The 26805-nt window shown below is 41.8% G+C and overlaps 1 protein-coding gene across 2 annotated transcripts in view; it reads left to right on the top strand.

Annotated features, from left to right (window-relative positions):
• Positions 1–411: 411 nt before the first annotated feature.
• LOC126191292 (PAX3- and PAX7-binding protein 1) overlaps positions 412–26805 on the top strand; it is a 172640-nt gene continuing 146246 nt past the window's right edge. Inside the window, exons 1-2 of one of the 2 annotated variants that reach the window (XR_007538336.1) lie at positions 412–537; positions 2031–2185. The gene's annotated coding sequence lies outside the window, so the exon portion shown is untranslated. Of the gene's footprint in view, positions 538–2030; positions 2186–26805 lie in introns of those variants that run through there. The other variant, XM_049932112.1, reaches the window with a different exon arrangement.

The raw sequence follows: 26805 nt of genomic DNA, 5'->3' as shown, positions 1-26805 counted from the left end.
TGCTAATTTTTTCCCAAGCATCCTAATATGTTCATCCCATTTTAATTGTTGATCAACATACATACCCAAAAATTTTGTGCTGGCTACACACTCTACAGTTTCATTTTGAACTTCAAGTTTTGTCATATTCGGTTTTTTCTTTATATAGAAGTTTATGTTATTAGTCTTCTTCCAAAACAGTATAGATGGACAATGTGTTTTGTTCTCTCATGTACCACTGGTAAGGGCGCGTGTTACGTAACATGGATAGGTTCCCATTTAAAACAAATAAGTCAATCACATTTTTCGTTTTTCGCAACCAATGATTTTGGGGAACTGCACTGTTACCACAAGTTGTACCTCGTTTCACTATCCACCGCTAGATGGGACTACAGGATGCGAACGATGTTCATTCACACTAATGCCGGTAGATGGCAGACTATTACACTAGCACAACGATATTGAGTGACGTCCATGTGTTATTGTGTTTACAGATAGGTAAATACGAAGGGAAACATCATTGCTTCAGCGTGTAATAATCAGTTCAGGCGTGTTTCGGTAAGTTGGAGATATTGTGTGTGCTATTCAGTGTATATTTATGCCTTCATCAACGTAATGTTGCTGAAGTCCTCCAGTATTATTTGCCGAATGCACCTGAACAAGTTGCAACCATAAACTGCGGCTAATATGTCCGCGATTTTCGTGATTTATTAGAACGCCGGCTATTTGATCCTGTATCAAACCGTGGCGAGAGTTGCCTTATTTAGGGGATGCACCTATTGCAATAGGGAAGTGTGATGTGTTAAGTACTGCCTTAATGACAGTCGGCTTTGCATTATGTTATTCTGATTTTAGCTATTCGAGAATTTTTGCTGTTGTGCAATGAGTATCTTCTCCAAGTAATGTAATGTTAAGTTGGGATCCTCGTCGTTCATCTAATAGATGTCAGATTTTTGCATAATGAATCGCCTCATTACTGTAGATTTTAAAGAGAAGATAAATGTCCCTTTGCGAATTGGCTGCCCGTTTTAAACGCTTAGCCAGTCATACAAATTAAGTTTCCAGTATAAAAATGTAAGAAAGTAACCATGGTTATACTGCGCACGAATTGTGTATTGTGAGACAAAGTGTATTCCTTTTTATTTCTTCTTAGCTATGGATCAGGTAGCACTGTGTTTTGTAGCATATCCTTGAAACCATACTTTGTATTACATAAAATATTTGATTCACTTCCACAAATTTTAAAAGGCACTATTATTGATTTGAATGACGGAATGAACACAAATAAGACAATGCCTTACATGCGGATGGGATAAAATTATTTGATGTTTTCATACTACTCAATCATGTTTGGTTCATTTCGTTGGTTTATGTGGAAATTCAGAGTTTTAGCTGCCACATGTTATCACTGGTAGCCCTATCCTTTTCTAACAAACAGCAGTTATTTTTCATATTGTATGTTTCCTAAAACCAATGTCAGTTTCGCCAATGCCTCATTCTCTATAGGCCTATAACAGAAATAATTTTGTTTTTCTAGATAGAACTGAAACTTGTTGTGAACGATAAGCATTTCATATACTGTAAAATCTGATCATTGAATTATTCTCACCTGTGTATGCCTTTCAGAATCAGATAAACGTTATAAGACACCATTACATAAATGAATAAAATTCAAACTTTTTCCCTAGTTTTTTTGCAACAATGTGGTAGGTTTCTAGCAGCAAGGAGGAACATTTCTATGCAAAATACAATTGTGTGTTACTGTTGTTTCAAATTATCATTCTTAAGATCATAGAACAGAACATGCATTATTCAAATTATTTCATTATTATTAGTTCAGCTTTTTCTGGTATAGCATTAGGCAATAAATTTTAAAAAGAAACACTGCAATAACATCCTATATTTTACCACAATAGAATGAATGAATGAATACAGAGTCTATCTATACAATAAGGTTTGTTTGCAGAGTCAGCAACAATTTGTTTTGTTTTGTGCATCAGTTTATTCAAATACAGTAAAAACTATCAGCACTTTTTCTTTCCCCGTTTCAGAGCAGTGCTGTTGGGAGCAGAGGAAGCAAGCTCCAACCATATACTGTATAAGATAGCTGGAAGTGGAAGGATTAAACTTCATCTCCTCCTCAAACAAGAGATGTGTAACCTGTTTTGTGCTTTATACTGATAGCTGATCAAATAAAATAGTTATGCAGGGAAAAAATATATATATATTTTTTTTTTTTTTTTTTTTTTTTTTTTTGTCCCTTCCACCAAAGCTTAAACTGTTGGTGACATAGAGCACATATAACACAATATCCATTTATACACAGACTACGCAACATAAACTACAATTAATGGAAGACACCATTTAGCAACAGTGCTGTGTTTTCCATTGTGTCTATTGTTATTTGGTGGTATATATTAGTGAAAACACTAAAAGTCAAGACTTAGATAAGATCTCTGTATGGTGTAAAAATTGGCAGTTGACCCTAAAAATGAAAAGTGTGAGGTCATCCACATGAGTGCTAAAAGTAATCCATTTAACTTCGGTTACACTATAAATCAATCAAATGTAAAGGCTGTAAATCCAATTAAATATCTCAGAATTACAATTACGAACCATTTAAAGTGGAAAGAACACACACAGAAGGTGTAGTGGGGAAGGTGAAACAATGACTGCATTTTATTGTTAGAACACTCAGAAGATGAAACAGATATGCTCAGGAGACTGCCTACACTATGCTTGTCCATTCTTGTTTGGAGTACCGAGCGAGGTGACGCGGTGGTTAGCACACTGGGCTCGCATTCGGGAGGACGACGGTTCAATCCCGTGTCCGGCCATCCTGATTTGGGTTTTCCGTGATTTCCCTAAATCACTCCAGGCAAATGCCGGGATGGTTCCTTTGAAAGGGCACGGCCGATTTCCTTCCCCGTCCTTCCCTAATCTGATGAGACCGATAACCTTGCTGTTTGGTCTCTTCCCCCAAACAATCCAATCCAATCTTTTGGAGTATGGACGCATGGTGTGGGATCCTTACCGTAAAGTATTAACGAAGTACATTGAGAAAGTTCAAAGGAGGGTAGCACATTTTGTATTAGCAAGGAATATTTAAGAGAGAGTCATGAACATGATAAAGGATTTAGGGTGGACTTCTTTAAGACAAAGGTATTTTTCATTGTGGTGGGATCTTCTCATGAAATTTCAATCACCAGCTTCCTCCTCTGAAAGGTAAAATATTTTTCTAATGCCGAACTACATTGGGAGAAATGAACATCAGATTAAAATAATGGAAATCAGAGCTTGCACAGAAAGATATGGGTGTTGATTTCTTCTGCATTCTGTTAGAGAGTAGGATAACAGAATTATTGTGAAGGTGGTTCGATGAACCCTCTGCCAGGCACTGAAGTGTGGTTTGCAGAGTAGCCATGTAGATGCAGAGCCCAAAAAGAAGGAAAATAAAGTACAGCAGATATTGCTTACTGACCTCAAAAGTAACTTACATTAGTGTAGTTTACAATATGTTGCATGCACAAAACAAAACAGATGCTGCTTTCTGTTTAACCTGCCATAATACTTGTATGTGGTTCAAAGATATACTGGTCAAATAGAGCTTTTGCAGTACCTCTTTGCAAACCATGCAGAAGGTATGTGGCATAGTTCAATAAATTTTAACTGTGGTATAGATATAGGACAGAGAAGTGATTTATTCATGTTCATGTGCTGCTAGTATTATAATATAAAATTTCAAATAAATGCTGATAAAAGTATTTTGCAGCTCACCTTAAGATGAGGCTTCAAAAGGAGTGATTGTATTTGAGCATCCAACATACCAGTTAATCATGTTACATGGACAGCATTTCTTTCATGTTCTGATTTTGCCACATATTGAAGTTTCTATCACATTTGCAACTTGTATAAAAAAGATATAGCTGTTGGTTGTGTTGATGAAATTATGCAGACTACGTTGTGTGAAGGCTCTTTCTTCATTTTCTGGTTTTACTGCTTACAGACATTTATTTCTTTTATTGCCGATTCATGTATCACCTTTGCAGTATCTGCATAGATGTGAAATGCATTGTAATCAAAATATAAATAATTTCATATCAAATATAGAATCTATGTGATACTGTCATTTTCCGTCAATTTCTGTTTGCATCCAGAGTCCTGAGAATAGGGGGATTGGGGGGGGGGGGGGGGAGTGAGAGAGTTTGTGCATCTCCTTAATAGCTTGTTGGTTTACCTTTGGAATGCAGTATAGCAGCAATTCTCTGCAGCATGGATTCATCAATGGTTTGTTTCCAGAGATAGGTGGCACCAGATATCTGTAAACTCTCTCACAATCCCCACAAGTTGCTGACCTGTTGTTTGTGGGCATGTAGCTGCTATCTGTTTTCATCCCAAATGTGTTCATTTGAGTTCAGATCAGGTAAATCTGTCGGCCAACATGTCAATATGAGCTCACTATCACACTTCTCAAACCACTGTACCACCTTTTTAGACTTATGACACACACATTTGTCCTGCTGGAAGATGCCGTCTCCACCAAGGATGACATGAAACATGAAAGGATGCAGGTGGTCCACAATGATTTTCTCATAGTTCACAGTTTTCATGAAGCCATCAATTACTGTCACATGTCCAAAAGAAGTCCATGTGAGTGTTCCTCATAACATAGTACATTCATGCACAGCAGTTAGCCTTCTGTAACAAGAAATGTGATGTGTATGGCCAGATGACATATTTGCAGTGATAAATGATCTATCTTCATGTAGGAGGTGTCTGCTGCAAGTCCTTATGTTCTAAATTGTGTGCTGAACCATGTACACTAAAACAATTGTGCCTGCAACGACCTTGTACTCACTCACAGTCACCTATGCTGCGTTTCAGAGGGAGCAAATGTCCGACCTCCATTTTCTGTGATGAGGTGTGAATCTCCAACACCTTGTCTCCTACTCATTGTTTCACTGTCCGTCAGCCACTTGCCATAAATGATCACGATGATAGCTCACTATCCTCACCATTTCCAAGATGCTTGTTCCCAGGCATAAGGCAATAACAATCTGCCCTGTGTCAAAGTCACTTATGTCAATGGATTTCTCCATTTGCAACCTTCATCATTGTTAAAATGATACACTATACATCTCTGCTGCACTTGTACACTTTCTTTACTGTGTTACGTGCTGTGAGCACTGGTCGTAATCTTTTCGGCTGTCAGTGCATGTGTGTGTGGGGCGGGGGAGGATGAGAGAGAAAAAGAGCAGAAAGTAATACTGAAGACTAAATTATTTATTATTGTGGGTGTGTGGTGGTGGTGCTCAAAATTCTGTTTCATATCAGTTTGTAATGTACCTTCTAGATAGTTAATTGTTGTGGCTGCCAAGCAGCCCATCACTAATACTGTGTTTAAACATTATGGAATTGTTCTTCCTACCCATTTACATTAACTTACAGTCTTCTACACTTAGAGCAAGCTGTCATTCACCACACCGAACAATATTCTGTCGAAGTCATCCTCACTCATCAACACTTTTCCCTTCATTAGCAAAGTCACAGACTGCTGCTCACACTATCTTCCAGATCATTTATGTATACAGAGAGCAACAAATGGCCTGCCTGGGGCATTCCTAAGACTACCTCCGTCTCTGATGACTCACCATCCAGGACAACATACTGAATTCTATTACTTGAAGTCTTTGAGCCACTCACATGTCTGAGAACCTATTCTATATGCTCAAATCTTTGTTAACAGTCTGTATTGTGGCGCTATTCAAATAATTTCTGAAAAGGTTGTTGTTGTTGTTGTTGTTGTTGTGGTCTTCAGTGCTGAGACTGGTTTGATGCAGCTGTCCATGCTAATCTATCCTGTGCAAGCTCCTTCATCTCCCTCTACGTATTTACCCTCCACGCTGCCCTCCAATGCTAAATTTGTGATCCCTTGATGCCTCAGGAAATGTCCTATCAACCGATCCCTTCTTCTAGTCAAGTTGTGCCACAAACTTCTCTTCTCCCCAATCCTATTCAATACCTCCTCATTAGTTTCATGATCTACCCACCTAATCTTCAACATTCTTCTGTAGCACCACATTTCGAAAGTTTCTATTCTCTTCTTGTCCAAACTATTTATTGTCCATGTTTCACTTCCATACATGGCTACACTCCATACAAATACTTTCAGAAACATATTCCTGACACTTAAATCTATACTCGATGTTAACAAATTTCTCTTCTTCAGAAATGCTTTCCTTGCCATTGCCAGTCTACATATATCCTCTCTACTTCGACCATCATCAGTTATTTTGCTCCCCAAATAGCAAAACTCCTTTACTACTTTAAATGTCTCATTTCCTTATCTAATTCCCTCAGTATCACCCGAGTTAATTCGACTACATTCCATTATCCTCGTTTTGCTTTTGTTGATGTTCATCTTATATCCTTCTTTCAAGACACTGTCCATTCCGTTCAACTGCTCTTCCAAGTCCTTTGCTGTCTCTGACAGAATTACAATGTCATCGGCGAACTTCAAAGTTTTTATTTTTTCTCCATGGATTTTAATTCCTCCTCCGAATTTCTCTTTTGTTTCCTTTACTGCTTGCTCAATATACAGATTGAATAACATCGGGGACAGGCTACAACCCTGTCTCACTCCCTTCCCAACCACTGCTTCCCTTTCATGCTCCTCGATTCTTATAACTGCCATCTAGTTTCTGTACAAACTGTAAATAGCCTTTCGCTCCCTGTATTTTTCCCCTGCCACCTTTAGAATTTGAAAGAGAGTATTCCAGTCAACATTGTCAAAAGCTGTCTCTAAGTCTACAAATGCTAGAAACGCAGGTTTGCCATCCCTTAATCTTTCTTCTAAGATAAGTCGTAAGGTCAGTATTGCCTCACGTGTTCCAACATTTCTACGGAATCCAAACTGATCCTCCCCGAGGTCGGCTTCCACCAGTTTTTCCATTTGTCTGTAAATAATTCGCGTTAGTATTTTGCAGCTGTGACTTATTAAACTGATAGTTCACATCTGTCAACACCTGCTTTCTTTGGGATTGGAATTAATATATTCTTCTTGAAGTCGGAGGGTGTTTCACCTGTCTCGTACATCTTGCTCACCAGATGGTAGAGTTTTGTCAGGACTGGCTCTCCCAAGGCCGTCAGTAGTTCTAATGGAATTTTGTCTACTCCTGGGGCCTTGTTTCGACTCAGGTCTTTGAGTGCTCTGTCAAACTCTTCACGCAGTATCGTATCTCCCATTTCATCTTCATCTACATCATCTTCAATTTCCATAAAATTGTCCTCAAGTACATCGCCCTTGTATAGACCCTCTATATACTCCTTCCACCTTTCTGCTTTTCCCTCTCTGCTTAGAACTGGGTTTCCATCTGAGCTCTTGATATTCATACAAGTGGCTCTCTTTTCTCCAAAGGTCTCTTTAATTTTCCTGTAGTCAGTATCTATCTTACCCCTAGTGAGATAAGCCTCTACATCCTTACATTTGTCCTCTAGCCATGCCTGCTTAGCCATTTTGCACTTCCTGTCAATCTCATTTTTGAGACGTTTGTATTCCTTTATCCCTGCTTCATTTACTGCATTTTTATATATTCTCCTTTCATCAATTAAATTCAATATTTCTTCTGTTACCCAAGGATTTCTACTAGCCCTCGTCTTTTTACCTACTTGATCCTCTGCTGCCTTCACTACTTCATCCCTCAGAGCTACCCATTCTTCTTCCACTGTATTTCTTTCCCCCATTCCTGTCAATTGTTCCCTTATGCTCTCCCTAAATCTCTGTACAACCTCTGGTTTACTTAGTTTATCCAGGTCCCATATCCTTAAATTCCCACCTTCAATTTCTTCAGTTTTAATCTACAGATCATAACCAATAGATTGTGGTCAGAGTCCACGTCTGCCCCTGGAAATGCCTTACAATTTAAAACCTGGTTCCTAAATCTCTGTCTTACCATTATATAATCTATCTGATACCTTTTAGTATCTCCAGGATTCCTCCATGTATACAACCTTCTTTTATGATTCTTGAACCAAGTGTTAGCTATGATTAAGTTATGCTCTGTGCAAAATTCTACCAGACGGCTTCCTCTTTCATTTCTTAGCCCCAATCCATATTCACCTACTATGTTTCCTTCTGGAAGAGCAGTTGAACGGAATGGATGGTGTCTTGAAGGGAGGATATAAGATGAACATCAACAAAAGCAATACGAGGATAATGGAATGTAGTCAAATTAAGTCGGGTGATGTTGAGGGTATTAGATTAGGAAATGAGACACTTAAAGTAGTAAAGGAGTTTTGCTATTTGGGGAGCAAAATAACCGATGATGGTCGAAGTAGAGAGGATATAAAATGTAGACTGCCAATGGCAAGGAAAGCATTTCTGAAGAAGAGAAATTTGTTAACATAGAGTATAGATTTAAGTGTCAGGAAGTCATTTCTGAAAGTATTTGTATGGAGTGTAGCCATATATGGAAGTGAAACATGGATGGTAAATAGTTTGGACAAGAAGAGAATAGAAGCTTTCGAAATGTGGTGCTACAGAACAATGCTGAAGATTAGATGGGTAGATCACATAACTAATGAGGAAGTATTGAATAGGATTGGGGAGAAGAGAAGTTTGTGGCACAACTTGACCAGAAGAAGGGATCGGTTGGTAGGACATGTTCTGAGGCATCAAGGGATCACCAATTTAGTATTGGAGGACAGCGTGGAGGGTAAAAATCGTAGGGGGAGACCAAGAGATGAATACACTAAGCAGATTCAGGAGGATGTAGGTTGCAGTAGGCACTGGGAGATGAAGAAGCTTGCACAGGATAGAGTAGCATGGAGAGCTGCATCAAACCAGTCTCAGGACTGAAGACCACAACAACAACATCAACATGTTTCCTTCTCTCCCTTTTCCTACTCTAGAATTCCGGTCACCCATGACTATTAAATTGTCATCTCCCTTCACTACCTGCATAATTTCTTTTATCTCATCTTACATTTCTTCAATTTCTGCATCATCTGTAGAGTTAGTTGGCATATAAACTTGTACTACTGTAGTGGGCATGGGCTTCGTGTCTATCTTGGCCACTATAGTACGTTCACTATGCTGTTTGTAGTAGCTTACCCGCACTCCTATTTTTTTATTCATTATTAAATCTACTCCTGCATTACCCCTATTTGATTTTGTATTTATAACCCTGCATTCACCTGACCAAAAGTCTTGTTCCTCCTGCCACCAAACTTCACTAATTCCCACTATATCTAACTTTAACCTATCCATTTCCCTTTTTAAATTTTCTAACCTACCTGCCCGATTAAGGGATCTGACATTCCACTCTCCAATCCATAGAATGCCGCCCTTCATGACCTTGGTGGGGAGGCTTGCGTGCCTCTCCTGATAATTACGTCCTCTTGAGTAGTCCCCGCCCGGAGATCCAAATGAGGGACTATTTTACCTCCGAAAAATTTTACCCAAGAGGACACCATCATCATTTAACCATACAGTAAAGCTGCATGCCCTAGGGAAAAATTACGGCTGTAGTTTCCCCTTGCTTTCAGCCGTTCGAAGTACCACAACAGCAAGGCCGTTTTGGTTAGTGTTACAAGGCCAGATCAGTCAATCATCCAGACTGTTGCCCCTGCAACTACTGAAAAGGCTGCTGCCCCTCTTCAGGAACCACACGTTTGTCTGGCCTCTCAACAGATACCCCTCCGTTGTGGTTGCACCTACAGTATGGCTATCTATATCGTTGAGGCACGCAAGCCTCCCCACCAACGGCAAGGTCCATGGTTCATGAGGGGAGGTCTGAAAAGGTAGGAATATTGAATCTTCCTATTGCCTTTCACCCATGGTTCGCAGGATATCGTGTGAAAAAAAAGGGGGGGGGGGTAAATGGGGTCTTGTGTGAATAGTGCTTTCTAAATCCCTGCTAATTTGTGGACAGAAGCAACTTTGCTGTCTCAAGGAGGTTTACAATATTTGAACTTTGAATATGCTCAAGAATTTGCAGCAAAGTGACATAAGGCTAATGCTCTGTTATTTTTTGGGTCCCTTCTTTTACCTATCTTGTTTATAGAACTCAGTCTCATTGATCCCCCCTAACCCCCCACCCTCTAGTAGTTTGGGACCTTTTGCTGGATGAGAGATTTGCGATAAATGTGAACTAAATATGGGACAAAAGTTGAAGTTTTCAACTAATTCAACTGTTTTTCAGTGCCAGGGATGCCTGTTTCTATATCCTCCTTGCATGTTTTGTGAGGCGCTCTAACAATGGCATGTCTATATGATCCTCTTGCATGAATGCTTTTTTTTTAAAACATGAATTTAAAACTTCACGTAATTAAACAGAAGCCTTCATCCCATGTAGTGATTTTATGTGGGACCGGAGTGAAAGATTAAGTGAATATGAATAAAAAATATTTGAGGCTGTGTGTGTTATGAGCCTACAAAAGTCTCGACCAATATGAGCTATTTCTCATATTTGCCTGAGAATATTTTGCTCTGGACAACATGCCTGTGAAAATAAGATTAATAACTTAATTACTCTTACATGACTATGGACTGACATTGTTTGTAAAGAAGATTAGGGCTTAGAGTCAGAGAGATATATGGTATACAAATTATTGAAATCTGTTGGAGATACAGGGATTAGAATACTTGAATTGGTGTCAAATTACATGAGACAGAAATTTCTGATCACATTTCCAGGTTAACATTAACATCGCATTATCAAAAACGGTAGCTATAAATGTGAAAACTATCTAATGATTAGACTCGCAAGTTACACTTGTAAATTGCTGATCAGAATAATGCACATGAGAATATAAAGAAAGAATGAGGATGTATTGAGGGAAGGGCAGTTTACCTTTAGAAATGAAAAGCTACCGGAGAAGCTGTTCTGATATTGTACTAGGAAATCGATGGAAGAGTGAAGAAAAATCAGGTTACCCTAATCCATTTGTGGTCCTAGGGAAAGCCTTCAAGACTTTAAATGAGACTAAGATGTTCACAATCATGAGAATATGGTGGCTAAAGGAAAGAGCCAGACATAAATTATTTACTGTATTTACGAAGCTCTTGTGAGAGTAATGGAAGTGGAAGGTGAAGAAATACACACTGGTGTTAAGAAGGGTACAAGACAGAGATGCGCCTTATTACCACTGTTATTCAGCTTGTACATCAAAGAAGCGGTAAAGGAAGGGTAGGAAAATTTTGGGAGAAAACTAAAAATGCAAGGGGAACAGATTCCAGTGCTAAGGTTTGCAGGTGACATAGCCTTTCTGGCCAAGTGTAAGGAGGACTGACAGGACCTATTCAGTGGAGTGGACAACAAACTTGACACAGATATGGCTTAAGAACAAACAGCATAGAGATGAAGGCGTTGAAGTGTAGTAGAAAGGAGAGTAACTACTTGTTTAATTATGTAGTCTGGAATGGGCACACACATAAAGAACAGGCTCCCAGATAGGTCAGTAACAGTAAACAATTTAATAGCAATAATATAAACAGACACACTTCTTGTTAACATCAAGGGTTGCAGATAAATCAGTCACACTGGCAACTGCCTTATTGTGTGATAATCAGTGACAAGTCTTTATCTCAGACTGCCATAAAACACTCACTGTAAGTCTAACAAAATAAATTTCTGAGCCAACATGGATCCCACAACTTGGACAGCTGTCCAAACTGTACAATCGTTGGAAAAGTCTAAGACCTCAGGATACCAGGTTCTGGAATTCAAGTCCACAGAAGCCAAGGTTACAGACCATTGCTCGTGGTGGACTGCTGGCAACTCGTAGAGGGCTCTGAAGGCACTAGTATCCAGGAGGAGTATCGGACACATCTAGGTCCTATTCAGCACTGGAGTTGTTGTCTTTGTGGATGCATCAGATAGAACATCCTTAGTTTGCTGAGCGAACTGAATTGCTCTCATAGTGGCTGGGCGGCACCCTAAGTACCTGTCCGGTGGTAGGATACCGGTGTGTTACTTGGAGGGCAAGTGTCTTGCAAAGGAAAAATAGTGCTCTCAATTGCAGCACTCTTGACTGCAATCCTCGCGCTACAGGTATTGAGGTTGGCATTTCTTATGATGAGTCCAGAACCACAAGTTTCCTTGTCTGCTTCCAGAGGGTACTTTGGCAACACATCAATCTATTGATGCTGTCTAAAATGTTTTCATACATGCAGTGCATGTTCCATCCAGTATTTAGATTGCCAGCACATGTGCTGGCCATGGCAGGAGACGTTTGTGGTACTGAAGGGTGCCCACTTGCCAGTCATGGTTGTGAGCTGTGTAGCTGTAGTGGCAAGCGAATAGCTGACACTTTAATGTCAAATTTGGGAACAACATAGTAGTAGAAGTGAAAGACTTCTCCAGTCTAGAAATCAAGATTACACAGGATGGCTGAAGCTAGGAATATGTCAGAAGTGGATTGACAAAGATGAAGAAAATTCTCTTCAATAAAAGAGCCCTCTTGATATTAGATATTGATATGGAACTGAATAAGAAGTGCACATCTGGAGTGCAGTATAGTATGGAAGTGAAATCCAGAGAAGAAGAAACTGAAGCATGTGAGCTGTGGCACTGTGAAAGAATGTTTTTAAAAAAATTGAATCAACAAAGTATGAAATATGAAATACTAAACAGAAAAGGTGAGGAAAGAAGTCTATGGAAGACACTTAACCCCAAGAAGGCACAGTTTGACAGGGCATATGGCACAGCATCCAGTAGTTGTTAACCTTACTCTGGAAGGAGCAGTAGTAAGAAAAATTTGGAGAGAAAGACTGAAACTAGAAGTGCAAAACTTATTATGTACAATGTTGTATGTTGCATCAAGATGAAAAGAGTAAAAGATAATGAAAGACGTAGGACAGCATCACACTAGTGAAAAGATTGAGACTTGAAAAAAGGTACTCATTTTATAACATTACAGATTATCTTTGTACAGGGTGGTAGGAAAACGAACCAATTTGTACACAGCAAAACAGGTATTGTAAAACATTTTTCTTCACAACAACAAAATCCTTGTATATTGCCATTTCAAGCATTATTCATGTTTTGAAAATGGTTTCTTGTTGCGGGCCACCATCATTATTTGGATACTCAGACAGCCTGTAGTTTAAATTGTTCATAGCACATTCAGTCATCTGTGTAGGAATGTTTGTGATTTATGCACAAATGGTGTCTGTCAATTTTGCAGTTGTGTGCAGACATCTAGCATACACACTATGTTTCACAGCCACCCCAAAGGAAGTAATCACCGACTGGTAAGTCAGGAGATCTGGGAGTCCACAAAATCTCCCCATTCCTTGAAATGATGGGGTTACCAAACACTCTACGCATTGCTGCCATTGAAATTTGAGCACAGTGAGATGTAGCACCATCTTGGTGAAATCAATACTCATTTGCAGAAAACTGTTACAGTTCAGGTACTAAGAATGTGCAACCATGGCAGCATACTGCTGACCAGTAACTGCAGTTGCTCATCCATGTTCATCCTCAAAAAAGAAAGGATTGATAATGCTCTTTAAAGAGACAGCGCATCATACTGTGATACACTGGCTCCAGTACTGGCAGTTTTGTTTGTTGACATAACCTGTGAGATGAAAATGTTTTTCAGCACTCATCCATAGAAGAATTAAGCAGCCTTCATTATCACTAATTTTAGTCGTGAGTGCTACAGGCAGTCATTCACTTTACATAATCATTTTCATTTAACTGCTTATAACCCGTATCTTGTATGTTTCCAACTTTAAATCATTCCATAAAATTCTGCGCTTCCACAATTTGTCTCACAGAATGCTTTGGACTGTTGGTTACAAAATTCTGCACCTCCTCATTTTGTTCCTGTGGGAGGCAATTTCTGGGCCTTACTAGCAAATAGGTGCACTTCCTCTTGCTTCAAAGTTTTTCACCCATAACCTGATTGCATGTGCCATAGATATAGGATCATTCTGTCTAAGGTTGAAATAATGAAGGTATTCCCATCTAGCAGTAGCAACCCCAGTCACTGTTTTTGTAAAGGACCTCCGCAGCCACAGCAAGTTCCATCTCACTCCATCTCAGCAAATGGCATACGTACCCGAAATGCATTACAAATGTTCAGTGTTCCCAGTAATACTATTCCAAGTTCAATTACTCTTTACCAGCCCATTTTTGTGCCACACTCAGTGTAATTCATTATGTTTATATGTTACAAAGATAAAAGCAAATGCTCTGTTAGGGCCTAGTTATGTGCCAGATCTTGTTCATTTTATTCAAATCATTTCTGGTGAATGTCACAATGTATGCCACACCAAGAACTTCATTGATTCCCTCCACTAGCATTCTCCTAATGTGGCCAGTACTGACGTATTATGTGTACAAAGGAAGAAAAAAATGCCAAATGGGAAGTGAAACTCACTAGTAGATACCTTTCTTCAATTACATTTCAGTAAAGGTCTGCAAAATTCTATATTCAGATGCCACCATCATCATTGTACTAAACATGTTTCTCAGTGACATATTTCTTTAGATGTGGAGTAGATCTATGTCAGAAGGTGGCAGATATTTTTGCACACTTTGAATACACCAACATTTCATCTTAAAAATCTGTTAGCCAGCCTCACCCGCAGCAATGAAAGTATCACTGTCAACAGTGCTGCAATTGCAAGTACAATGTTTCCTCAGTGAGACACTTTGTTTCCAAGCAACACATGGGTATTCTCTGCTGGGCAAGTACTTAAGATTGTGTCTGGCCACTATAAGAGCAGTTCAGTTTGCTGAGTCAACCAATGATTGTTGCAAAAGCAAACTTTTTGTTTGTTTGCAATCTAGGAAACTTCTCCCATAATTTTTCATGTGGTTGGTACATAATACTGTTTTGCTCTTTTCAAGAAAGTTGCTAAGATAAATTCCTTAAGCATCCTAGAAAACACTGGCTGCAACCTCCCTGGTAGGTGAAATAAAGAACTGTATGCCATTTTTGGTGTAACCATTCTTTCATTTATACAGTTCTGTGTAGCTTATAAAAAAAGGAGAACCCTTAGGGACATGAAATGAGTAAGGTACACTTTAACAAGAAAGAAGCAACTCTTCAGAGTTTAATATGTACTCTGTGTTTGCAATAAACTGTGTCTGTACTGCTTAATACTATTTGTGCTTAGGTCAGGTAATTGTAACCTGGTAAATTGGCATGAATGCTGTTACTTTAAAAAAAGCTGGCACTCTATCAATTATATCGCCATACGAATATCTGTGCATATTAAACCACTCACCTCTGGGATGGTGAGGTGCTCCGGGCCCATTTCAAATTTGCCCTGTGGATTAATGACAAGGGATGATGTGCTGGCCACCCTGGATATGGTTTTTAGGCAGATATTCGCATACCACTAGGTGAATACTGGTTTGGTACCTGTCCTGCCTCAGGTACATGTTGTGCAAACATTTAGAAAACTTTCTCACACTTGCATATAGAATTTATTGTAGATACAGACAGGTGGGTATATTGATTCCATCCTGTGTTGTTAATATGGGACTGCTGATCTTAGATGTTTAGTCTCCTTAAACCCATATTCAGCAGTAGTCTGCCAGTGGTATTAAATAGCTACTTCTTGTTTCTTGCTGATAACTAAATATTTATTTATATATATACAATGACAATATTATGAAAAGGGTAGGTTGCTACTCACCATATAGAGGAAATGTTGAGGCACAGACAGAGAAAACAAAAATACCTATACATGTGAGCTTTCTTACAAATGCCGCCACACACACACACACACACACACACACACACACACACACACACACACACACACACACACACCTATACCTATCTCTGCCCACTGAGGCTGGACTGCGAGTAACTGCGGCTGATGGAGAAATCAATCTGGATGGTAGAGGTAAGGAGGAGGCTGGTGCAGGGAGGGAGAGGGTTAGTGGCTTAGAGGTGGCTGAGGGTGTAGTGCTGCTTGTGGGTGCATGCAAGGACATAATGGGGACAGGTTAGGGCCGTAAGGAGCAATGGGGAGGTTGAGAGGGTAGCAGAGAGAGAGCAGAAATCAGAGAAGTAGAGGAGGGAAAATAAGAGAGACTAACGGGTGCATTGGAGGAAGAGAAGACTGAGGAGCAGCACTTTTTCACAAGTCATAAAAGGTCATGAAGGGCGGCATGTAGTCTACTGTAGACAACTAGGAATAGAGTTAATTTGCAGAAACATTACATCAGTGCAACAGTAAAGGAAGCTTCTTTAAGCAAGAATATCCAAATATTGAAATCAAGTTTTCCAACCTTACATCCAGTCTTCATTCTCTCATCTATACAGATTCTGAGATGAGTAATGAACAATCATATCTATAATGTAGGAAAAGATATATTGCTACTTACCAAACAAGACACATCAATTTGCACACAGGCACAATTAAAAGACACTTACATAAAGCTTTCTGCAACAGCCTTCATCAGTAGAAGAGAGACACACAACATTCACACACACAAGCAAGCACACCCCGCGCACACACGACTGCCAACTCCAGCATCTTGGGTCAGAATGCAATTATCATGGATGCAAGCAGTAATCTGGAGGGTTGGGGAGAGAGATGAATGCTGTCTGGTGGAATGTGCGGGGACTAGATTGCCAACAGGCACAACTCAAGAGGTTGTGAGTAGGGAGGTGGAGAAAAATGCAGCAAAAATGGAGAGGAGCAGGGAAAGACGGGCAGATGCATTGGCAGGGGGCTGCAAATAAACAGCATGGAAGATGAGAATTGGTAGGAGGTAATAGGATAGAGGGGGTGGAAACTGTTGAGTGGAGGGTGTGGCAACAGTGTTTTATTGTAGGTTGATGCCAGGATAATTATGGAAGCATGGAATGTGTTGTAAGGGTCACTGTCATTTGTGCTGTTCAGAAAATCTGGTGGTGGAGGAAAGGATCCAGATGGCTTGGGTAGTGAAGCAGCCATTGAAATAAAGTGCGTTATGTTAAGCTGTGTGTCGTGCCACAGGATGGTCTACTTCTCTCTTGGCCACAGTTTGGCAGTGGGCATTCATACTGGTGGACAGCTGGTTGGTAGTTGTACCGATACAAAAAGCTATGCAATGATCGCAGCAGAGTTGGTAAATGACATGGCTGCTTTCACAGGTGGCCTGCCCCTGATGGGGAAGGATAAACCTGTGGCAGGACTGGAATAGGAACTGCTGGTTGGGTGGATTGTGCAGATATTGCACATGAGTATGGCAAGGGGTCGGGCATATGGATGGATTAAGATGTAGTGGAGCTTGGATGGGCGATGGAACACCACTTTAGGAGGGGTGAGAAGTATGTCAGCAGGATGTCCCTCATTTCAGGGCATGATTAGAGGTAATTAAGACCCTGGTGAAGGATGTGGTTTGATTGTTCCAGTCTGGGGTGGTACTGGGTGATGAAGGGGACACTCCTTTGTTTCTGGTTCTTGGGGCTGGTGGAAGGATTGGAGGCGTGAGAGGACATGGCTTGGGAGCTCTGTTTGCAGACTATATCTGAGAGTCCATCCAGCACTTCCTGTTCCAGTCCTGCCACAGGTTTGTCCTGTACCATCAGGAGCCAGGCTACTTGTGAAAGCAGACATGTCAATTACCAGCTCCCCTGCAGTCACTGCACAGCCTTTTATATCGGTATGACTACAAACTAGCTGTCCACCAGCATGAACAGCCACTGCCAAACTGTGGCACAATATCAGGGTTGCCACAAGTTCTGGAAATGAGGGAATATTAAGTAATTTCAAATGTGTCAGGGAAGTATTAGGAAAATTTTCAAGGCACTGGAAAAATCTCATTAGTCTCATTTCATCAACGTGGTGTTTGTAACACATGAATAGCTGGCCACACAAGTGGACTTCCATGACGGTTCAAAACTGCAGGCCATTTCTGTGTGTATCTTTAATGGACCAGGTCTGCTGGTCTGAAGCCCATTATTTCCCACTAATGTGTAAGCCCTGCCCATCGGATCTAGTCTCACCAATCTGCCTGGAGTCTGGGTCTGTTTGTTTGTGACATAATGCTGGAGATTTTCATGGTTTATCCAAGGACCCAAGACTGCACAGCTCCCCGGCAGGCCAGAGGCCACGGGTGACGGATTTCAGGAATGGTGGCCGTCTCACCACAAGTACCTTGTACAGTGCAGCATTCTATGGACATTTCGTTTATTCTAGTAAATTTTACCACTTCAAATATAATTTATGTATTAGAAAGTATGGACGATAAGAAGAAGAAAATTGTGGCAGTTGCTGGCAGTTCATACGCTATGTAATCATATATATCTCAATAGAAAAATCACACAATACCTGTAAAATAATAAGACATAACACAGTGACTAATAACTGGCAATAATTAACATAGTAGAACCAACATTTTATTGGTGGTCACCCATAATGTTGATTTACACAATTCTTCCATGCAGTGCACACTTCTTTCAAGAGGCTTACTTTTTTCTGACGTTATTTCAGAAATCAGTGAATGTATTTTAAATCTGTCTTGTGACTCCAAAGATATGCGTATTTTTGTCACAGTGTGTTTCATTTTATTAAATAAAATAACACCAGTGGTCTTAATGGAACACACATACCATTTGCCTTGCTTTCTCCATCTAAACACTGTCATTACAAAAGATGTTGATGTTTCTCATACTGGGGAGAGATCCATCACGGGCCCCATCCTTTGTAGCATCTTTTCCCTTCCATGCTGCATGTCGTATGGTCTTGCTGTTCTTTTTCCCCTCCTTTGGGGAACATGTCTGGGGTGTTTTTGGGAATGTCCTGCAAAGTCTGCAGCTGACAAGAACAGTCTCACCACTGTTTTTCATTCCTTCTTCCTTTCTTGGTTCACCTTCTCCTATACTTCCTCTGCTTTGGCATGAGGCTCCTCCTTTTTTCTTCTTCCTCCCTGTGTGCTCCTGAAGGCAGCCCCATGTGTCTGACATGTAACAGGTGACTGAGTAATGCATAATTCTCAGCCACAGGTTGACAGGTAGGGTTTCCACTAGGCTGCTTAACGGTCTGACCGAGGCCAAAATCCAGCCTCCTTAGTTCCCACACCCACTCTTTTTCTCACCTTTGATAGAGTGGTGCTTCCATCAAGATCAAAGCAGGCTATGAGGTTCTCCCAGTCTAACCATACATTCCAAACCCAATGCACTACTACCAGTGTCGTCATTTCAACCACACTGGAATGTGTTATCAACACCTGGCCAAATGTGTAATCTGCGTTAGGGACGCACAGGAGGGTGATTGTCCACCTCCTTCCCCCTGCTGTATCAACTGCAATGGCAACAATGCTGCTTCCTCTCGAGATTGTCCCATGTATCTCAATGAGCGAAGTGTCCAAGAGATCCGGGTCAAGGAAAAAGTTCCTTACCCGGTTGTTCACAAGCTTCTGGCTAGTTGCAAACTCTGTGTTCTACCGTCTGGCACTTGTAGTACTGTTCTTGCTACATCTCACTCCATGAAGGATGTAGCCACTTAGACATGTGACTTAAAATTCAGCTCTGAGAATGTGAAATCGCCCAGTGTCATGGTAACATCGCAGTCCCCTCGTCCAGCTATGCAACAAGCTATCAAACTCTTGGCTCAAGGGGCGAAGTCACTAGCAGGCCAGAAAGGACAGAGGGAATGCTCCTGTGAAGACTTCCTATGACCCTCCAGCCAACCAATACCTGAGCCTTCCTCTGCTAACCAGTAAGGCTCAAAGAAGTCTAACATAGTCAAGCAGTCTTTTCCTTTGCCGACTCAAAGATTGTCTTTGATGGTGTCGCCATGTGATACCTACACCCAGCTGGCCTCTGTGTTGCTGGTGCACACCACCAACTGTCTTTCTGTGTTGGACTCCGCAGGCCAACAGCAGAAGAAAGCTGATGCTTATGTGGACATGGAGCAGCACCTCCTGCCTCAGTGCCCTTTAGCAGCAAGTCTTCACAGGCTGGCACTCGGCAGCTGCTGAGGTGACACCACTTCATTTTTTCCTCATCATGACTCTCTTCCAATGGAACGTTCACGGTCTTCAATTGAATAAAAAGGATTTACAGCTGCTTTCAGAATTGCAGCGTCCACTTGTACTATGCCTTCAGGAAACAAAATTGCGTCCTCACAACCAGTTTGAGCTTTCGCATTTCTTCCTGGTCAGTTTTGACCTTCCGGCTGAGGTTGGCATTCCATCTCATGGTGGAGTCATGCTGCTCATTTGGGATGACATTCATAGCCAGTCCATCTCCCTGACTACATGTCTTCAAGCTGTTGCAGTTTGCCTTTTCCTTCCTCACTTGATCTTTTCCCCTTGTACCATTTACATCCCTCTGTCATTCGATGTCACCACTGCCGACTTCCTCCACCTTATTGGGCAGCTACCTCACCCATTTATGCTGCTTGGTGACTTTAATGCCCACCATCCCATTTGGGGTTCTCCCAGAACCTGTTCAAGAGGTGCCCTCTTGGCTTACCTTCTTAATCAAGTTAACCTTTTCTGCCTTAGCACAGGAGCACCCACATTTCTTTCAGACTCCTTGCACACCTATTCCCATTTGGACCTATCCTTCTGCACTGCGCATCTTCCTCATCATCTTGAGTGATCCGTTCTTTCTGTCACGTACTCTAGCAACCATTTCTTGTGTGCTATCTGTTTGCTGACTCCTACCCCCACCTCTGTGCACACCCAAATCACAGCTTACTAAGGCCGACTTCAGGTTTTACTCCTCCCTGGCGACCTTCGACGAACACGATTTCCCCAGTTGTGATAACCAGGTGGAATATCTTACAATCATTATCCTTACCTGTGCCTTTTCATGCTTTCCCAATGGATCTATTGCAAATACTCTTCTCGGGTTTGCTGCCGGTACGTATTGTGTAACTTGCACAATATTTCATCGATGCAACTGCTCGATATCATCAGGTGGTGGTAGCTGCTGCTGTCACTGCTGCAAGACACAACTGATGATAATCACGTGGTGGTGTTGAAATTTATCATGCCAGTAGCAGGCAGTTCACGTGTGCAGGAACATTCTCATAGTTGGTGGAAAGCAGTGCTGCTGGTGCCCCCTGCTGGGAGCCGCAGAAAGGCCATCCGTGCTTGCGCTATGGGCAATGACTGTGCTGCCAGATGCTACTGTGCTTAAAGACTGCAGTTCTCATCTTGTATAACATACCCTCTCTCTCACTAGGGCTGAACTTGCCCATTGTTTAATTCTAACAGGATCCGACTGGGAAAATCCAGAGGAAAACATTAGATCTTCTCAAGAAGAGTTCTATTCCTTCTAAAGTGACCGAAAGCCTACACGAACAGCCTGCAGATCCCCCCCCCCCCCCCCCCCCCCAAAGACTGTATGGCCTACTCAACATACATAAGGATGGGACTCCTCTTCGCCCAATAGTGAGCAACATTGGAGATCCAACTTATTTTCTGGCCAAACATCTTACTACACTGTTGGGACCTCTCATAGGCAAGTGTGATCACCACATCCAGAATTCCGGGGACTTCATAGGACGCCTGAAGACACTTAAGTTACAAGCATCAGACATTTGGTTAGTTTTGACGTTATATCTTTGTTTACAAAAGTACCTCTGTGGGGCTCATTAGAGCTTATCAGCAGCCAGTTTGAGAAAGACATTGTGCTTACCTCAACTTATTTCTTATTCAGTGACCAGTGTTTTGAACAAGTGGATGGTGTCACCATGGGAAGTCCTCTGACTCCCATGGTGGCCAACTATTTTATGGAAGACTTTGAGGAAAAAGCACTGCAGTCAACAAGTCTCAAACCTTCCTGCTTCTGGTGGTATGTAGACGGTACTTCTGTGGTGTGGCCCCTTGGAATAGAGACATTATCTGTGTTTCTCTGGCATCTGAACTTGCTCCATCCCAATAAACAATTCACAATGGAAGTGGAAAAGGATGGCATCTTACCATTCCTGGATGTCATAGTCGGAAGAAAAGCTGATGGTAAACTGGGACACAGCGTCTATCGCAAATCAACTCATATGGAGCTATATTTGTAGGCCATAAGTTGTCGTCATCCTGCACAACACGGTAGTGTCCTACGCTCTTTGGTGCATAGAGCACATGTGGTGTCAGATGCCGAAAGTCTACCTGGTGAGCTACAACAACTGAGAATGGTATTCCAACAGAATGGCTATTCCAATAGGCAGATACGCCGTGCATTCTGTTCTAAGCAAACTCTAAGCAGGGATATAAATGAAGATGTGGCGGCACCCCTTGCAACAGCATTCTTGCCCTGTTTTGGCAGCATGTCTTCGAGAATAGAAAGAATCCTCAAAAACCACAACATCAAGTGTGTTTTTCGGCCACCAGCAAAATTGAGGAATTTATTGTGTTCAGTCAAAGACAACCTTGGCCTTAGGGAACGTGGCGTGTATAAAATTCCATGCCAGTGTGGAAAATCTTATATTCTTTGGCAGACATGCCAAACCGTGCAGGAACGTTGCATTGAACACCATCGTCCTACATGCCTGCGGCAACCTGATAAATCGGCAGTAGCAGAGCATTGCCTTGACACAGGACATCATATGTTTTACGAACAGACAGAAATTTTATCCCCAGTGTCATCTTTCTGGGACTGTGCTGTTAAGGAGGCTGGGGGTCATATATCTCCATACAGTGGACCATCTTATCAACAGAGATGCAGGTTTTCAACTAAGTGCCGCCTGGAATCCAGTACTGGCTGCCATTAAATCATAACAGGAAAAACAAGAACTTCTGATTCATCACGTGACGCAACATGCTACTGAGATTTAGTTCAGCCTTTAACTGCAGGAGCGTCCAGCAGCGCAGTCATTGCCTGTAGTGCACACGCGCACGGACTTTCTGCAGCTCCCAGCAGGGGGCACCAGGAGCACCGCTTTCCTCCAGGTACAAGCATCATCCCACACATGCGTACTGCCTGCTCCCGGCATGATAAATTTCAACGACAGCACACAATTATCATCATTTGCACCTTGCAGCAGTGAAAGCAGCAGCTACCACCAACTGATGATGTCGAGCAGTTGCAACGGTGAAATATTGTGTGTGTTACATAATACGATCCGGGAGTAAACTCGAAAAGTAGTATTATCCTTACTGCTGCAGAACGTTCCATTCCTCACACTTCCTCTTTACCACGTCATGTTCCAGTCCCTTGGTGGACTGAGACATGCCACGGTGCAATTTGCTCGCGGAGACATGCTCTCCGCATTTTTAACTGCCATCCTATGATGGCAAACTGATTTCATTATAAACAAATGAGTGCACTGTGTCATTGCGTTCTTTGGGATAACAGAAAAGCTAGCTGGATTTCATTCACATGTTCTTTTAACAGTTCCACCCCCTCTTCCGTCATGTGGGCCATCATCCAACAGCTCTTTGGGACCAAGATCCATTCCCCAGCCTCCAGCCTGGCAGTAGCAGACGATGTCATGATAGACCTTATTGCTATCTCCAACACCTTAAGCTGCCATTTGTGTGGATATTTCGAGCCCCTCCCACTGTCATCCTGCCTTGCTCCATTGGAAACGAGTGGAGGAGGCTCAGGCGATACCCTTCTATTCTCAGAATTGTGAGTGTTACAATGCCACCTTTACTATGAGGGAGCTAGATCATGCTCTCACTTCATCCGGATACTCTGCCACAGGGCTAGACGCTGTTCACATTCAGATGTTGCAAAACCTTTCTCTTGCAGGCAAGGACTTTCTGCTTATTATGTACAACTGCTTCTGGGCAGAGGGAAAGCTTCCCAGATGCTGGCATGAAGCCACTGTCATACTCATACCTAAGCCCAGTAAGGACAAACACCTTCCTTCTAGCTACTGCTTCATATCTCTCACCAGCTGTGTTTGCAAGGTGATGGAACGTATGATGCATGCCTGGCTAGTATGGTGGCTCAAGTCTTGCAATTTACTAACCACTGCACAGTGTGGATTTCGAGCATACCGTACTGCAGTTGAACATCTCGTCAGTTCGTCCACCCATGTCATTAATGGTTTTCTGCAGAAATCCCAGACTGTGGCTGTGTTTTTTGATTTGCAGAAAGCCTACAAGACCTGCTGTAGGATTGATCTCCTCTTTACTCTCTACACATGGGGTTTCTGTGACCACTAGCCCCATTTCCTTGAGGAATTTTTTAAAGACTGAGTTTTCAATGTCTGTCTCCCGCTGGGCACCTCCGGCTCCTGTTTTGTTGACGATTTTGCCATCTATTGCAGTTCTTCGCGAACTTGTCTCATTGAGCGGCATCTTCAGTGATGTCTTGATTGTATTTACTCATGGAGCATCGACAATGGCTTTTGTTTTTCCACTGATAAAACCGTTTGTTTGAACTTCTGGTAGTGCAATTGGTTTCTCCCATCATCTTTACATCTTGGGCCTGTTGCTCTTCCGTTCGTTGAAACTACAAAATTCCTGGGGCTCCTGCTCAAGAGGAAACACTCTTGGTCCTCCCACATGTCTTACCTGGCAGCCCGCTGTACACAGTCCCTCAAATGTCCTACATGTCCTCAGTGGTACTTCCTGCAGAGCAGATCGAACCACCCTCCACCTTTTCTACCGGTCCCTCATAGTTCGAAACTAGACTATGGGTGCTTTGTTTATGCATCTAAACATACATCCCTCTTATTCTGCCTCAATACTATCCACCATCATGGCATCCATTTGGCCACTGGCGCCTTTTACACTAGCCTGATTAAGAGTATGTATGCAGAAGATGCCAAACTACCGCTGTCCCACTACCGTGACTTCCTCCTCTGCAGATATGTGTGCCGTTTGTCTGCTGTGCATGGCCACCCATCCTATGCCTCCTTCTTCGGTGACTCCTTTGATCGCCAGTATGAGGCACATCCCTCTTCTCTGTTACCTCTGAGAGTTCACTTTCAGCTCTTGCTGCGGCAGATTAACTTCATGCCCCCTGTAACTTTCCCGATGGGTGTGGACACTTCACCACTTCATGCATCGGCCGGAGTTCACCTTGGTCTTCATTCGCTTCCTAAGGACACTACACCAGCCTTGCTCTAATGCCTTCAGTTTCATGAACTTCACATGTAATTTCATGATAGTACCTTTATGTAAGCTGGTGGCTCTCGGATTGACCGTGGTTTCAGGTGTGCCTTCTTTGTTGTCACCAACTTTTTTTTGGCATCAGTTTCTGGCACACTGTCCAGTATTTAGAGCAGAGCTCTTCACCCTATATCAGGCCATGGAGTACATCTGGCAACATAGGCTTTCCAATTGTGTCGTCTGCTCAGCCTCTCTCAGCACCCTTCAAAGCCTCTGTGCACTGTACACCGTCCATCACTTAGTGCAACAGGTCCAGGAAAGCTTGCACTTGCTCACTCTTGATGGAGCCACTGTGTTGTTTATGCAGGTCTGACAGGAAACGAGGCTGCTACCAAAACTGCAGTCATCGTACCTTAGCCTGCTAGTTCTTACATTCCCTCCGATGGTCTCCGTGTTGCCATCTGTCAGCAGGTGGTGTCACTTTCATATCGCCACTGGTCTCCCTTCATGGGAATAAGCTCCAGGTTATTAAGCCTCTCGCAGCAGCTTGGATGACCTCCTCTCGTCCCTCCTGCCAGGGGAACGTCATTTTAACTGGGTTACATATTGGGCACTGCCTTTTTAGCCATTGCCATTTGTTAAGTGGCGCTCCCCCTCCACTTTGCACCCAACTTTTAACTGTCCACCATTTCCTGATGGAACATCCTTTTTTTTGACCAGTTACGTTTGAGTTTGCCGTCTGAGCCATCGGCCGTTTTAGCGAATGACACGCGGGCTATCGACCACATTTTACTTTTTATGCATTTTAGCATTATGGTGAAGGCTATTCGATTTTTAGTTCTGGACTTCCATTTCTCTATTGCATATTTTATAGACCTTTCTTCACGTCCCTGTTTTTAGGTTTCTTCTCTTCCGTCATTAGGGATTGAGATGTAGTCGTTTTTAACTTCTTCCTTTGTCTTCATGTTTCACAGTTTTGACATGGGCGCATATGAGCCTAGTTGCTTTTACACTCTAAAACAAAACAAAACAGAATGAGGGAGAAATATGTAAGTCCATACATTTTTTTGTCAACTTATGTCTTTCTTACGCTTGAGATCTCAAAATTTGTCAGGGAAAAATGCTAAAACTTGTCTGGAAATCAGAGAAATATCATGGAATTTGACTTGGGGAAACTTGTGGCAAGGCTGAATATGCAGCTGAATGTAACACACTTGATTTCAATGGTTGCTTAAAATCTGCCAAGAACATTTATTTGTTGAAATTACAAACAGCAAGAAGGAAGTCAGCCCATTACAGCTGTACTACAATTGCAGAGAGACTGTTCTAGAAAATTGTGAAATTCAAATTATCTGTGTGAGATCTGTAGGGATGTCGGTGAAGGTGTTCAAAGTTTTATTTACCGTTTATTTTACACATCTAATTTTGTAGGACCATATTGAGGAACAAATCTCCAAGGTCATGGAACATGTCTGTACATGGAATTACAACATAAAAGTGCTAACAGATAAAATAAAATGTTAATGAACCCAAAAAAAAAGGTATAAGTTTATGTAACACAATCAACAGTATGACACAGGAATCAGCTTAATTTTTCAAGAAACTCCTTGACAAAATAGGAGTAGTGACCCATCAGGAAACTTTCTGTTTCAGTTGGAAAGTGCATGGATTACTGCGAAGATCTTTGAATTCTTGTGGTAGCTTGTTGAAAATGTATGCACCAGTATACTGACATTTTCTGCACAAGAGTCAAGGAAGAGTGATCCAAATGCAGATTGGGTTTCTGTCTGGTACTAAGTGACAGCTACCAATTTTTAGGAATAAGTTGATATTGTTAACAAGAAACGACAGTAAA

This window comes from Schistocerca cancellata, chromosome 1 (assembly GCF_023864275.1).
Source record: "Schistocerca cancellata isolate TAMUIC-IGC-003103 chromosome 1, iqSchCanc2.1, whole genome shotgun sequence".
Classification (NCBI taxonomy): Eukaryota; Metazoa; Arthropoda; class Insecta; order Orthoptera; family Acrididae; genus Schistocerca; species Schistocerca cancellata.
Note: the sequence above shows the minus strand (reverse complement) of the source record. Positions and strands in the feature narration are given on the sequence as shown.